Raw genomic sequence first — 15,701 nt, forward strand, 5'->3', positions numbered from 1 at the left:
GGGGCGCAGGCCCTGGCTGCAGGCCCCGCTCAGCATCTGCGCCGGGTGGGGGAGACCTGGGGGGGGGCTTGCCTCAGTCTTGGTTTCTCTTTCCCCTCCCATTTCAGCATTCGTACCCCACAGCCTGAGCGGAACCCCCCAGCCTTTACCGGGAGGCTTTGCCTGTACACCTGCCCTGTCCTTCTGTGTTTTGGGTCAGGGTTCTCCCCGCAGCACCCAGCCTGGCCCTGGTGACCCCAGCCTCTTCCAAATCAGGGCTAGTCCTTGCTATGTCCATTGGCGCTGCTTTGTGTCACATCTCGAGGTACTTGGTGATCCCTTTGCCTTGCTTTATCCTGTATTTTTAATGGTGATTGATGGTGGGGGGGCAGCTGAGGGCTTATAGTGAATGGGGGAAGAAGGGACAGCAGCAGGAATCAGGAGCCAGAAACAGGCTCGAGCGTGGCTGGGGCTGCATTTTGCAGAGGCCAAACCTTTTTAACTGACCACCAGTCACTTGATGTGATGCACGCCAGGTCTCCAGAGTGCCAGTTCACCCCAGAAGGTACCAGAGCCTCTTACACGAAGGGAAAAAAAAAATCCCCCCCATGCCTATGAGAGAATGCAGTGGTAGTTTTTGAGCTGCAGCCCTGGGGGATTTCAGGGCAATCACAAATGTAGCGCTGGGTCAGAGCAGAGTCCCTGGGGAATTTGGGGGCAAGTGAGAGTGGGGGGCTGGAGCGAGGCCCTGGGGGATTTCAGGTAGCTGAGAGCGCAGCACTGCATGGGAGTATCTGCCCCAGTGGCTGCGGCAGCTTGGCATGCCGTGCCCATTCGGATATAGCTGCTGCTCCTCTGCACCCCGCTGCAAACGTGGAGATTGAGAAGCATCTGGTAGAGAAAACAGTAACAGAAAAGGAAGTGGGAAAATAAGCTGCTGTGTCTCAGCACCGCCACCTTTTCTGCTTCTCTGCTTTTGTTTTATATAGAATGGCTCTGAATTTACTAAGGTTGGCAAAATGCTTAAAAGCAAAGCAGGGTTTTTCTCTCCTAAGGTTTGGGCCTGCGAGAGGGAAAACCTCTCCCCCTTTGGCTGGCTATCTGTGAGGAACGGTTTCTGCTGCAGCCGGAAAGGCAGAGGAGCAGAGAGGGTAGTTGCAGGGTTCCCCAAACAGACAGGAAGATGGGAGAATGCCTCTGTACCAGCACAAAATGCCTGTGACACAGATCTTCAGATCTCATAATTGTTTCCTATTTCCTGAGTTCTTTCAGCTTCCTAAAAACTGAAGCCAAGACATGCAATGCAGTTAAGTGACATCCGAGTTACCCCACAGAAAAACGTCAAGGGCTGCTAGCTGACAGACGGCAGACGATGAGCCAGCAGCAGGAACCAGCAGCAGGAGCCTGCAAACTTGGTGTGGGCAGAGCAGCATTCTTCATGCTTGAATGCATTCATTGATCCCAAAGGGATCTCCTTGTGCGAGTCCCACGGGATGCCCATGAGGTGGGCAAGGAAAGCACTCTCCATCAGGGAGCACCTCCAGCTCTGAGATGGTGCAGAGCAGTGTTGCAGGTTGCAGTCACCCCACGGCATGAGGAGGCAGGTACAACCTCTCCCCATTTGCAAGGATGGCCTTCTGGTGCTAAGCCATGCAAAGAGTTAAAGACTCACCCTGTTGCACCTTTCTGGGGTTTTGTTGTGTTGGTTGGTTTTTTTTAATAAAAATTTAAGCTGCAGTGCACCAATGGCTATGATATGCCTCCTGGAAAGTACCACCTTGGAACAGCCTGCTGACATGCCCCTGCCATGTGTTGGACACTGTGGTTAGCACTTGCTTAGACTCAGAATTTTCCTTCATATTCATCTGGAAAAAACGGGTAATTCTTTCTGACTAAAAAAACCGTGCCTTTCTAGATAAGCCGAGTGTTGAGGGCTCCTATTTGGAGGGGCTGCGAAGGGTAACATTGCAGCTCTGGAGCTATGTACTGGTTTAGACCCTGTGAGACATTTCCTCACATGACACCTTCTGGTCAAGAGCTGGAAGAAGGTGAACATTAAAAATGCACAGTGCACCCTCGTAAACATGGCAGTGCCTCTCTGTTCTAGATCCTATGGCTGAATCCAAAACAGGACTGCAAGGGAACATCTGGAATTCTCATTTTTCACCTCCCCTATTCATCTTCTCTTTGCCCCCTACGTTCAAAGTTGGCTTTCCACAGGATCTTCTGGGGCCCTCAACCATGTTCATTTTGAACTAGTCCCACATCTTAACAGTCTCTTATTCTTTTAATAGCACTTTTTTCTCTCTAAGGACAGCAGGCACTTTTTTGAGTGGGTAATATTTCTGGGCTTACTCTAATTCTCCGTCTCCAGGTGCATGTCTCACCAGTAAATAATAACACGCTATAAGAGGGTCATTCAAAGCAGGGGCAGCAAACGCCACATGAGGTCTGCTCGGGACCTGGCTGCTACAATTGCTGGTGAGGTAGTGGTGCATGACCCTGCATGCATGAGCGAGGGAAACGCTTGCCATTGCAGGATGCTCAGAGCTGCTGCGCTTGCTTTCTTCAGCTAACTCTGGGGGGGTGGTGACCCTCACCTGTTGCCTGACTTCACATGTAATGACATGGGGGGCAGAGGGGGAGGCTCACCTCTGAGGCACAGCCAATTCAAGGTGGTGGGAGCCTTGTCTGTAAACACTGGGGCGAAGCCAGTCACAGACAAACTTTTGCCTAGACATGGGATCATTGAAGGAATAGTGAGAGAAGTTTTGTAGGGCTTATCTGAAGAAAGTTTTGAAAATGGCAGCAGAAGACATGCCTCTGGGTGACCAACTTGGGTTTAGGGAATACTGGACTTTGGCCTCTCATTCAAGAAATCAGACTTCATTGAAGAAATATCTGCCTTTTTCTTTCCAGGCTTGCTTCCTTGCACAAACTGTCTGAAAATGCGTCTGGCTCACTGCGCAGGACGAAACAGTGGAAAATTGGTCTGATCTGTTCATAGTGGCATCTACCACTCTCCTCAGGATGCTTCCAAAAGGCCTCTTTAACACAGATTTTAAAAGAAAAATTTAAAAAATACAAAACCCCTGCACCGAGTCTAACTGTTTCAAATAACCATAATCTGCAGGGTAGAAGATAAGCAGGTTAATTACTTTACCACAGAGAGTCACTGCAACATTGCCTTGGGACAAGCAGCATGGTCAGTGTCACAGGGAACATCTCCTGGGTGAGCTAAGGGCTGTGATCATGTCTCCCATGTCCACATCTAGCAAAAGGAACTGCAAACTCATCTTTGCTGCCCCTCCATTAGGTTTATAGCTGGCATGTTCGTAAATAGGAGCGTGTGGGGACAGAGACCTCCCAAGCAGGCTGCAAGTCCTGCTTTCAAGCCTGGGGACATCAGTGGAGCAGTCCTGTCCAGCTCCTGTGGACCTGGGGTTTGGCTCGAGCGGTGACTCCGAGGCACCAGAACTGGCAGGCCCGTTGATCCTTGATGTAAATCAAGTGACATTTTCATTTCCATTTGTGTGCCAGTGCTGGCACTGTGCTCCCTACCTGCAGGGTGATAGTGTCTGCAGGCCTGCTTTGCTGTCCCTTCTGCCACTTTTTTTCTATGATCTTCTGACAATTGTGTCCATGTCCTTTTTTGAACATATCGGGGCAGGGGGACTGGGGGACCCCATCAGAGGGGAGTCATGCCTGCAGGCAGAGGAGCCCACCAAGCCTGCCTTAAAACTACTGTCAACTCACAGCCACCGGCAGGCTAAATTTGGAGAGTCTTGGCACTTGCCAATGAAAATAAACCCTAGTGGGATGTGGTGGGTTAAACGTGGCCAGCTGCTTGGCGATGGGCGGGGAGGAGGTTTCATCATGCTATAGGTTTTGAGAGGGTTACTTTTGCTGAATTGCAGAAGTAAAATGTTTGAAGTGTTAAATGTGTTTTCTGCTTTGAGGGCAGGTTTCTTCTTTCTGTTGGAAAAGATAAGGTCTGGGAAACATAATTGCAGCCTGTGCTGTTTCTAGGTGTGTCAGGTGTGAGGAATGTGAAGAACAGCCACAGGAGAGGGAGTTTAGCCTTCTGGGACAGAAAGTACAGTGTGTCTTGCAGTCTCAGATGTGGATATACTGAGGCTCCTGGTATTGCAACAGCAGCAGATGTGGCCAAGTGTGTGTGGTTCATACAGGCAATGTGTGCTTTCACACTATAGTGGAGGAAAATTAACTACTGGGCTCCTCCAAAAACTACTGCTCCTCTTTCCCTCCAGCTTTCCCTCCTCCCAGCTGCATGCATCTGCCTCCTGCTATGATGGTCATCTGCCTGCTGCATAAAGCCTATTTGGCCCTCAATCCTGCCAAAATAGAGTTAGGTGAAGGTCAGTAGCATAAAAATAAGGGTGGGAGAGGACCTAGGCTGGGGAGTCTCAGATGTCTTCTGCCAGCAGGTTGTGTGTTCAAGCTGTCTAAGGAAATCACAGGTTGTGTACAGGCACAAAAGCTAAACTTGAGGGAGGAAGAGCTGGAGACACTAGCTGAGATCTCAGGAAATGGGTGGATGGGAATGGAGCGCTCAGAAATTCCTGTTAGCTTATCAGGGAGTGCTTATAGCACCAGGACCTGCCAGGCTGAAGGATAACTTTCCTCAGCCTGAATGACTTAAACTGAGACTAAGCAAAATGCTTAGGAAAAGTCCTGTGTGGCTTTGAGTTATTTGATTGGGTGGTTATTTTCTGCCACAGGGATTTCTCTGATGTGGGTTTGTGACCTGAACCTTCTCTCCTGCCTTTCTCTTCGATGGCTTTTTCTTCACCAGCTCCCTCTAAAACACTGCTGTTCCTAGGAATGAATCCTACCTTAGGCCATATATCAAGAGAACAAAGGGCCATGAGAATTAGTGGGAAAGGGCTTAGGGACAGCAAAACATGACATTTGAAAGGTTACTTCTGCATTTGATTCTTCATGAATTGGATTTCAGAGAATTGGGAAGTACTGGTGTGTGACAGAAGAGGAACGTATGAACACTGAATGCTCTGTTTTATCCATTGGTTTGACAAGGCTTAAAAATATCTGCCTGCTTCCTTGCTGTACTTACACACTGTGTGTGATGCAATTCAATGGTGGCATTGCCTTGATGTGTGGGGAAGTCATAGAATCACAGAATCACAGAATCATTCCGGTTGGAAAAGAACCTTGGGATCATCAAGTCCAACCATCAGCCCTACTCTACAAAGTTCTCCCCTACACCATATCCCCCAACACCTCATCTAAACAACCCTTAAACACATCCAGGGATGGTGACTCCACCACCTCCCTGGGCAGCCTATTCCAGTGTCTGACCACTCTTTCTGTGAAAAACTTTTTCCTAATGTCCAGTAAGTCCTTCCAGAAGGAGGAGCGGGGAGGTGTTGCAAGGACATGGACCACTGGCCTCCCTGCTTCTGGCTTCACCCTCACCTCATGCACATACCCAGACTCTCAGAGCAATGAAGCCTTTGGAGGAGACCACCAAAGACACTGATGTGCTGTGGTTAGACCCCCTTTGTGTGGCCACAATGTCCCTGGTCTGGCAGAAAGGATAGGCAAGCCCTTGACAGCATTCGCTGGGCAAAGGAAGCTGATAACTGTGAAACCTCTTGTTCTTAAAACTGATGCACCAGTTGAGATCTGGGAGGAAAAGGTCTGTCACTGAGCTGACAGGTATGTAGCTGCTCAAAGCTGCAAGACAGTAAGAGGATCTTGTTTGGGGAAAAAAACCAAACATACTTGATTGGTGATATATGTCAGACCATGTGTTGTCAAAAGTCAGTTGAAAGTTAAGAAAATCACAACTCCAGGAAACAGAGAGAGGCATGGGAATAAGGATGCTGCCCCTACTGTAGGTCCAGTACTTCTGTGGTCCTTACCACGCACAAGACAGTGACTCTGCACCACCTGCCAGCAGTCACTTCTGCTTGGGACAGAGGAGAAAATGACACTTGTGCTTTCATTCTGTATCAAAGACCCCTCCCCTGTGCTTCACCCCAAACCCTCAGCAGCAGGGGCGCAGAACGGCTTCTTGTTTGACATGGATGTGACAAGAGCATGAGCTCAGGGGTCAGGCTTCATGTCAGAGCAGACGTTTGCTGGGTGTGGAAAACATGTTGGTCTCCGGTCTGTCAAAAGCCACTGTCGTGCTGGAGTAGCTGGGGAGCTGTAAGAGGCAGAGGAGTGTGAGATCTTTTTTCTTGCTGTTCTTGCATCTGCTTGCACTGGGACTGGTGCTTGGGAAGTAAAATGTTGCTTATCCCGTCCTCAGTCTCCAGAGCCTTCTCATTTTTTTCCACTGAATATCCCTGACATGCCAGCTGCTCTGATGTAACCTAGCCATGCGTGGCTTAAGTTGTCTTAGCTGTGATACTGAAACCTGTGAGGCCACTCTTGAAATGACACAAATGTGTCCAGCCATAAACGAGTCTGATATGAGGAACCTGTAGGTGTCTTGTGCTGTGGCCAGGAGGAAGCAAACCAGAAGAGCTGATGGCCCTTCTTGCTGAAAAGGGACCAGTTGTACGTGTGGGTGGTGGTAAGGGAAAATGAGGGGCAACATAATCCCCAAGCTCAGGAACTGACATATGAAAACACAGTCCAGTGGTAAGAATTTCTACTAGCAGAGAGGACTGTAGCAAAGGTGATTGCTGTCATTAAGAAACCAAGGTTGGAGAGGTATGTGAGGTGGGATCTCCAAGCAGCCAGCTAGCCTGACATCCAAAAATGGAAAATGAGATAAAGTGCAAAATGAGTTTGCCAAGGCTATCTCATGCCAGGCTTTCATAGTATGTTTATTTTGATAAGATAATTGACTGTGTAGACAGAAGATTCAGAAAGGCAGTCCTTACAGTGCTACAGGCAAAGTCATTAAACTGTAGAAACAGGGGATTAATGTGAGTGTTGTAAGGATTTACCTAAAGAAAGGATGTCAGGAGGTTGTGCCTCAAGGGAAGTGAGCAGGGTGGAAGGGGGTTATTAATGATGCTCCTCAAAGGGGAGATCTTGTTTACCCAGCAGGAAAACAAGCTCTAATCAGATTCAGTCATATTTGAAGGGCTAGTCACTGCAGAGATTGCTCAGGCTAAAGCACAAGAAGAGCTGATGGCACCAAGGGCTGGAATAGGGGGAACAGGATGAAAGTCAGCAGCACAAAGTGCAAGCTTGTGCATGCAGAGAATTGCTGTAAGATGTTTTGCTCCAAGCTTGTCCCCTGCCATTTAGAAACCACAAAAGAAGAGGAGTTTTGATTGTTTGATGATGAGTTCTCACCATAGTGTAGCCAAGAAAAAGAAGTTGTTGACCACAGATGAGATCTCCCCAGCTGGTTTAAAGGCACTGCTGGGCGGCTATGGAGATGCAGAGCGCCTGCAGTGGGCATGCAGGGTGGCTCTGAGCAGCCCTGCCAGGCTGACAGAGGGCAAGGCAGAGATGACCAGGATGGGAAGAGAGCCCGCTATGCAGAGAGAGACCAAACCAGCATGGCCAGCACCCAGAGGTGAGCAGGAGCGTTGCTGCTGGGTGGGTGAAGCTCCATGGCAGTGACAACAGGGTGCTGATGCATGGTGCCAGTGCCTCACCAGGGTGTGGGGGCAGTACAAGTCCATGCCTCTCTGTGAGCACACTGCAAAGCCACACTCACCCAACAGGGTTGGCGATACCAGGTGTCCACTGCTCAGTGTGCCACCTTACCCTGGGGCAGATGTTTCCCATGGTAGCAGGGACAGGGCTGAGTGCTCAGGAGAGCTCTTCCAGACATGTTTGCTTCAGATTTATTTCCAAAGGCAATCCTAGGGTTGCTGGTGGTGCCTGCAACCTTCTAAAATTCCTCACCATAGTGCAGCCTCCTTCTGAAGGTTGCAGACTTCTGAAAACTGGGCCTCCCGTCAGTCTTCATCCTCTGCCTGTGCCCTAAGTGGAAGACAAGATATATTGATGGTGGAGCTGAATTCAACAGGCAGGCTGACCTGTGAAGGAAGGCACAACCAAGTAGAAGGTACCCGTGCCCCAGAGGTCCAAGGGTTTCTATCAAACAAGTGTGATACCCACGTAATGGGGGAAGTTCCATGGCTTGCACTTACAGAAAATTACTCTTTTAGGTTCAAAAGGAAAAGAAAGAAACCAAAGCTGGACACCACATTTAGGCTTGAGGTTCAAATGTTTTCAGGTTTGGTTCTTGTTTTAGTCTTTGGGGGCTTTTGCTTTTGTTTGTTTTCTTCTGAGCTCCCCCTCCCACCTTCAAATGTCAACCTGTCAGGTTTCTGGAATTGAGTCCTTTTGAGCTTTGCTTTCAGGAAGAAAGCCCTGAATTTGCACTTCCCGTGTTGCCATCTGATTTGTGTGTGCACTGGAGTGAGCTATGTCTGTGGATGCATCAGCAAGGACAGATACATAGCTGTCTCTAAATAAACAAATCTGCCAAAAATTGTTGTGTTTGGCAAAAAAACTGCTCAAATGTGAGGAGGGGCCAGTCCGTAGGTTGCCAGCATAACCTTGTTACAGATGGAGGTTTTGGAGGCTTTATGTAGTTATCCCTCTACTGAGCACATGTAAGCTGAAACCAGCTAATGCTTTTTAACACATATGGGCATATTTTTTCAAAGGATTGGAAAAAACAGGGGCCCTGACAATGCTCTTCTGACCACTGAATTTCTTATTTCAATACAGAAACAAGCCAAAGCCTGATGAGGATATATAGACACAACCTCAGCATGAGGGAAAAAGGCTTATTATTTTCTTACTGTTAGTCTTTTCTGGGTTTTGGTGTTTATTTTTAATAACTGGTATATAAAATTTTATCCCAGCAGAGCTAATGCCTTTAAAATGAAGCCTAACCACAACCAAAGCAGAGGATAACAATGCCTAGCAGCACTGATTACAGGTAGTGCTTTCAGCTCTGCTTTTAATAGAGGGTGTAATTCTGCTCTTCAGGCATGAATCCTGTTGAAATCAGCTCTGCATTATATATACAAATATGTGTCAGAATAGTATTCACACTTGCAAACGCTGTTCTTGTCCATATGGGGAAATTGCAGGTAGGAAGCTGGGCTGCGAGGTAGCTGCATGCTCACTGATTCTCATTAACTCCTCATTTACATGCTCTTAGTGGGCACTGGGTGTGATTTGCCTTACTCCACTCTCATAGACAGGAGAGGTCCGAACGCAATGGTTTGGGTGACATTATATACGACAGTTGGAGCTGATTTAATGCCCAGCTTTTGCCAACAGGGACCTGTCGCTTCTCTTTGTCCTTAGCCCACCAGATCCCACTGCTCATGCTGGTTCTTGGGCTCATCTGATATTCTAGTAAATCGGTGCAACTCACAAAGATGGCCAAGAAAAGCAAGTTTATTTAATTTTTTGCTTTGCTGGGTTAGCATGTTGAACCAGATTCCAAGTGGGCACTGAGGGATAAATGTTCCAGGGTGAGATTTGTCCCTCTCTCTGATCATCCATATGGAAGTAATTCTTGGGATTTTTGCAAGCCTGCATTTTAGAAACCAAGCACCATGCGAATCAACTGTGGATTACTAAAATCAAAACAACGTACTGACAAGCAAAACCCACTTACAGGTTGTCAGCTCGTAGTCGTATTGACAGATTCCTCAAATTGTCAGTACAGATGCCCAGCAGACCTCATGTAGAAGGTAGAGCTGCTTCTCAAACATGCTACTTCATACCTTGATTCACTCCTTTTACATGTGCATTTTCATATCCACACATCATTAGGTTGACACACATGCTTAAACATTTACTTGCTTGTGTTTGCTCTGTGACAGGTTCTCATTGTCACTGTGCTTTTATGATTAGGACAGCTTGAACTTCATGTAGCTCTACAAAGCCTCTGGGACCGAAGTCCTTAGACCTCACCTCCATGTGGTCGACTCTGAAGCTGACTCAGAGGCTTACACCTTTTTCCCCAGTGAATGCAAGGGCAGTCTCTGTTCCCCAGGTAACACAGAGCAATACTGTCCTGTCTGGATAAGAACCAGATTGAAAATCATCTTCCCCATGATGCGGTGGCTTGTGCCAAATAGCAAAGTGCCTGATTAGTCAGGCTGTCCAGGGACCTGGCTGTCCTCAGCTGCACTCTGGCACTGATGATGCCCGGAACAGGGAGTGCAGATATGCTGCCTGCAGGGAGAGGCAGGGCTCCAGCAGCCCTCAGAGGTCAGGCGCAAAAAAATTAATACACAGCCCAGCATGTACTACCAGGTGCTACGTTTCAGCGGTGTCTACCCGATCGCCTGCCGGGTGTGGCAGCCAGCGGTGTTGTCCCTGCTCTCTGTCCCAGGGCCACAGTGAAGGCAGTCAGGACAAGGACATCTCAGCCAGAGTCATGCCCCTGAAGAGCTGCCGTGCCCTGCCAGCCTAAGCTGCTTGTGAAAACAGGACCAAGGTTTTCAGCCCCTGATGAGCCAGAAGAAGACTACGATGCAACCAGCACAAATAGTAACTTATGGCACAGCCAGCAACAGAGTCTGAGCCACCCATGTGCTGAAATAGCTGGCATGAATGTTAAAAAAAAATTTAAAATCAGCTCGTGTCTTCTACTAGCCGTGTCTGCTACTGCCAGGAGCTGTGACTCCCTGGCAGGGAGGGCTGGCACAGCCATTGCAGGCAGCAGAGTCTGCTTTACTGAGGAGAACCAGCATATTTGCTGCTCTGTCTTCACACACTGGGGTGGAAGCCGTGGGGGATCACTTCTTTACAAGGAGATGAACCACTCCTGGTGCAAGGCAAGATCTTGCAAGAACTAGCCCAGGGTGAGGGGTGGTGGATGAAGGCAGCTATGCTGTGAGCCAGCAACCTGCTCACTCTTTGCTGCGTGGACCATGTGAGCATGCTGGGCTCTTCTGCATGGTGGCTACAAAACCAGTGATGCCTCACAACAAAGTACAGCATTTGAGTGGGTCCCATACAGGCAGTTTGCTGTGAAGGTAGTTGAAGAAGGTTAGTGCCAGATTTTTAAGGCAACTTTGTTTTGACAAGAGGCCCTGGTGCTTTGAGCAGTAAAAGTCAAAAATCCACAGAGTAATCAGGCCGAAGTTACACTTGCCAGACAATGTGGGTGCATTTTGCATTTACCTTACTTGAATTAATTTCCCACATTTCCCCTTCTCTGTTTCTGAGTTCAGAACATTTTTTAACTTTATTTGTCACTCCTGATTTACCATAGCACAGCAGACATACTACCTGTGCTTGCTAATGCACCATGTCACCAAAGCACACTATCTGTCTGTGCATGGCCAGTCCAGTTGCCAAGCAGTGCTGCCTGCCCTGGGCATTGCTGGACTCTGGTCCCAGCCTGGCACTGTGCCTGTGACACCTGTCCCATCCTCAGCACATCTTGATAGCAGTGATTCTCTGCCTTCAGATTACTGAGATAAGGGATCTGTGGAAAGAGAATCTGTCTGCTAGCTTGGATGTTAAATGATCGTAAAGCTCTGAGCCCTCTGAAAGGCCTGTGGCAGCATACAAACCACTTGAAGGCCAAAGGACTGCTGATCTCCGGAGCATGCTGTAGAGGCTGCAGAACAGCGGTGCACCAAGCCCAGCGCACTCTAAAGGGGTAAACACTGGCTCTGAGCCCATCTCCCCGGTTTAAAATGTCTTTCAGAGATCCAGTGAGGACTTCTTGGGCCCAGGGTGGTGGAAGAGCCCAGTACCTAGGCAATGATGCCAGGGGAGGGATCCCCAGCAAACATGTACAACCTTTGCTGAACACAGGGAGAGGCATGGGAACCCAGCCTGAGGATTCTTCCTTCAGTTGGCCTGAGCACCTGAACACCAAACCACTTGAAATGTGCCATCATCCAGCAGCATCTTTGCATGAAATTAGTTTTGAGACCTCTCACTAAAGGGTCTAGGACATGAGAGGGGCAGGCTCCCTCCCATGCTCTGAGGGGCCAGTACCACCTGTCCTGACATGCTGAAAGTAGATTGCACAAGTGGAACCTGCCCTTGTTTCCTGAAAGTCCTCTTGCTAGCTTTACAGTCTGAAGGTTGGGGACAGCTAGGAGGAAAAAGAGAACAAGAAATCCCTTGAGCTGTGGGGTTTCTGTTATTGTTATTTTCCTCTGTAAGATGAAAGTGATTTTCTGTAACCTGAAACTGCTGGATTTTCCTCTTTCTCCACAGAGTTTTTTTCTTTTGCTGTTGACATTGCATAGGAGACAGTCTATCTCTGAACAGCTTAACTTCTCAGGACACTGGGACCTCTTTGGTAAAAATGCCTTCTGCCCTTCTCTTCCAGGAAAAGAAAAAAGGTTGTCATTTACTCCCATTGATGAAGAGATGAGTGTTATCAGCCAAATTCAGTTCAATCCTCCATGTATCTTGCATTCCACATGCTGGTATTAGAACCATTGAATGCTGGCTCTGGGACAAGAGGAAATGGCCTCAAGTTATGCCAAGGGAGGTTTAGATGGGTTATCAAGAAAAATTTCTTCACCAAAAGGGTTGTCAAGCACTGGAACAGGCTGTCCAAGGAAACGGTTGAGTCTTTATCCCTGGAGGTATTTAAAAGATGTGTAGATGTGGCGTTTAGAGACATGGTTTAGTGGTGGACTTGGCAGTGTTAGGTTAACGGTTGGACTCAATGATCTTAAAGGTCTTTTCATAATTCTATGAAAAATCTTCCTAAAAATGTTAGTCTGCTTTGCAATGGGATCATTTTTCTCACAAACATGTTTATAGGGAACTTGAACAACCATATTTTAGTAATGTACATCTCTGGACACACATCTTGGATACTTCCCATTCAACCTGGACATTCTTGTATTAAAAGGATGAGGATGTGCTTTTAGTTCAGATTAACACATTTGGGAATGTCCATTCACATTAAAAATGATTAAAAGGATCCCAGTTGTGTAGGAGGGAGTGTGGTTATGAATCCTCACCAGAGAGTAGGTGTTGTGTTTTGGTTTTCAGTATTTAGCCAGTTGTCCCCTTTCTGATTTTTCTCTGAGTTGTCAACTGAGAAATAGGGCGAGGTTGTTTGGGTTCTTTTGTTTTTACCAATTACTAAATGTCCAAAATAATGTTGTCTGACTGTGCTGGAACTGCATCTCTGCAGCGGTGGCTCTGCCATTTGGAAAAAGTTGGTGATGTCAGTGGGTCTACAGGAGAAATCTAGTAGCAATATATTTGAAGAGTCTTCCCTTTGAGTGGAAAGGATTTCTACCACAAGTGCTGATTACTGAAATTAATTTCCTCTACACAGCACATACGCTGCAAAATTTCACTTGTCTTTTCTGCTTTTTTCCTAATGGTTTTGTGTGACAGCAAAGCAAAAATGTGGGGTGTGTGATGCTCTTGCACCTTCCTCTTTTCCACATTGGTTGTTTTTAGCAGAATGTTAAAGCCCTTTCTTATTAAATCCAAGCTTCCCTTTTCAGGCTACAATGATTCTTCTACCCATTTAAATACGTTTCTGGAGCACATATAGGTGAAATGCTTGAAGGTCTATTAAAGTGCATGAGAAAACTTATTCCTATGGGGATTTTGCTGTGAATTAGTGGGATTATATTACGTGCTACAGTGCTCATAGAAAGGAAGGAGTCTCTTATGAACTGTGACTTCAATATGTCTGAGTCCTTCAACTTTGTTAGCATCCTAAATATGCATAATACCTCTTCCCTTGAAGAGATGGCTTCTGAGAATCAAGAATATGTACTTAGGGAAGCATTAAGTGATGGAAAAATTATGACTTCTACTTCTGATCAAAGCAGAACAAAGCACTAGACTACTACACTTTCTCTGTTATTGCAGTCTCCCTGCAATCAGGGAGCTCTCCAAAGGGGAAGATACCAAAAGCCATGATACCTAGAAAAAGAAAAGGAGCTCTGGCAGAGAATAGCATCCGTGAGTTCAGCTGTCTGTCTAAAATCTAGGCAGCCCTAATGAAGCTTTCAGCTTCTCCAGGTTCCTCTGTGGGTAAGAAGGGGTTTGATGCCTCCTTGCTATGGACTGGAAGCTGATGAGCTGTCGCTTTCCCTGGGACAGACAGGTTTAAACCCAGATGAAAAAATGCAGATGTGGATGTAACAGGTTGGAGTTTCATTCTGGTTGTAATATTCTAATGACAGAAATATTTTTTAAAAAAATAAAATCTTTAATTTAAATGAAAGTGAGATGTTAAACTATAAAACTATACAGGGTTGCCATAATGCTGCAGGGTACATGATTAGACCAGGAGTAGAAAGTGCATGGACCCATCTGACTTGCAGACAGGCAGTCCCTAGCCTGAGAGCTAGGACTGTGATAATGACTATATTACTGGTATTTTTGTCTTCTCTGAGTACCGTGAAAACACTTGTATATAAACACATGGTCCTGGTGTCATCCGCATTTGCAAACCATGCCAGTGGTCCTGTTAAAAAATGCATGCCTAGACTACAAATGTACAAGATTTAAATCACAGCCCAAATCACAAAGCACATGCACTAGAAATCCTGCAATGGAGAGACACAGTCCCATTCTGAGTCAATAGCAAACTCCTCTCCACCATTTCATACAGAATCATCATTTTCTCTACAGAAAAGTTGTAACCTGTTCTTGTTGGAGTATCTAATTTCTCTATAAAATACCATCTGGTTAATTATGTCGCAGTAAAACTGGTTTATATTACGATGAATTCACTTCTACATCAATCTGTCTAATCCAATTCAGGGAAGCTAAACTGATGAACTGGAGTAACATAGTGGCAATCATTTCTGATAAAAAGGATGCATTTGCTTTAAATCAGTAATTAAAATCATCAAGCCAGAAATCTGCATTTAAATGAATGATTTTAATCTTGGTTTGCATTTACACTTTATTTTTTTTCCTTGAAGAAAATCAGGTATTCATTGGTGTGTAGCCCTCTCACTGTGATTATTACAGCTAAATATAACCCCTTACACCATACCAGGGTTTGTTTTATTTCGCAGGAGGGTGTGCAGTATCTGTGCAAATCAACATCACTTAGATGCATTTATTCCCTTGGGCTCTTATTTACTAAGGGGTTTGTTCTTTTCTTAGGATTTGCTTCGGACTGGTTTTGTTTGGCTGCTCGGGTTGGTGTGGGCTCTGCTCTTCCAGGCTTTAGAGCAAGAGGGACCCCTGCCTTTTCCCTGCCTCGGCCAGAGCCGGGGTGAGCCAGGCTGTGGGAGGAAGGGGCTGGCAGTGGGTGCTGTGGGTGAGCAGTGGGTGCCTGCTGGAGGAGAGGGGACCGGGTGCTGAGAAGGCAAGCGCTCCCTCCGCCTCTCCTGCCAGAGCCAGTGGATGCTCTCTGGAGCCCGTTTGGCCCTGGTGGCGTGTCCGGGGGTCCAGGGGCTGCTCCCTGCCCGGGCGTTTGGCCATGACGGCCAACACATGCAGCTTAAGCGGTCTTTGTTAAATGTTCCTCATGTAACTGAACTTGATGGCTTGTATCCAGCTGGGCCTGAAATGACGGTGTGTGTGGTTGTAAATTCAAATACAGTTTTATAGGATTGTTCCCCATGTAGCATAAGGCGCTTGACTTAGTTGCCTTTCGAACTCCGACTTGAGAAGTCTGTCCAGTGCCAGTGCTGCCAAAACCCCCGTCACCCAGCGGCTGCGGGCAGGGCCCTTTTCTGCCCCCTGCGCCCAAGCCCCTCCTGCCCCCCGCTGCCGGAGGCACGGAGGGGCCAAGGGCACCCATGCCGTCGCCGTGCGGCGGGGCCGGCGGG

At 47.3% G+C, this 15,701-nt stretch overlaps 1 protein-coding gene across 3 annotated transcripts in view; it reads right to left on the bottom strand.

The window, feature by feature from the left end:
• ADPRH (ADP-ribosylarginine hydrolase) overlaps window positions 1-15,701 on the bottom strand; it is a 64,456-nt gene that overhangs the window by 13,069 nt on the left and 35,686 nt on the right. The window lies entirely within an intron of this gene.

Source organism: Athene cunicularia (genome assembly GCF_003259725.1).
Source record: "Athene cunicularia isolate RWA chromosome 1 unlocalized genomic scaffold, athCun1 chr1_part3, whole genome shotgun sequence".
NCBI lineage: Eukaryota > Metazoa > Chordata > Aves > Strigiformes > Strigidae > Athene > Athene cunicularia.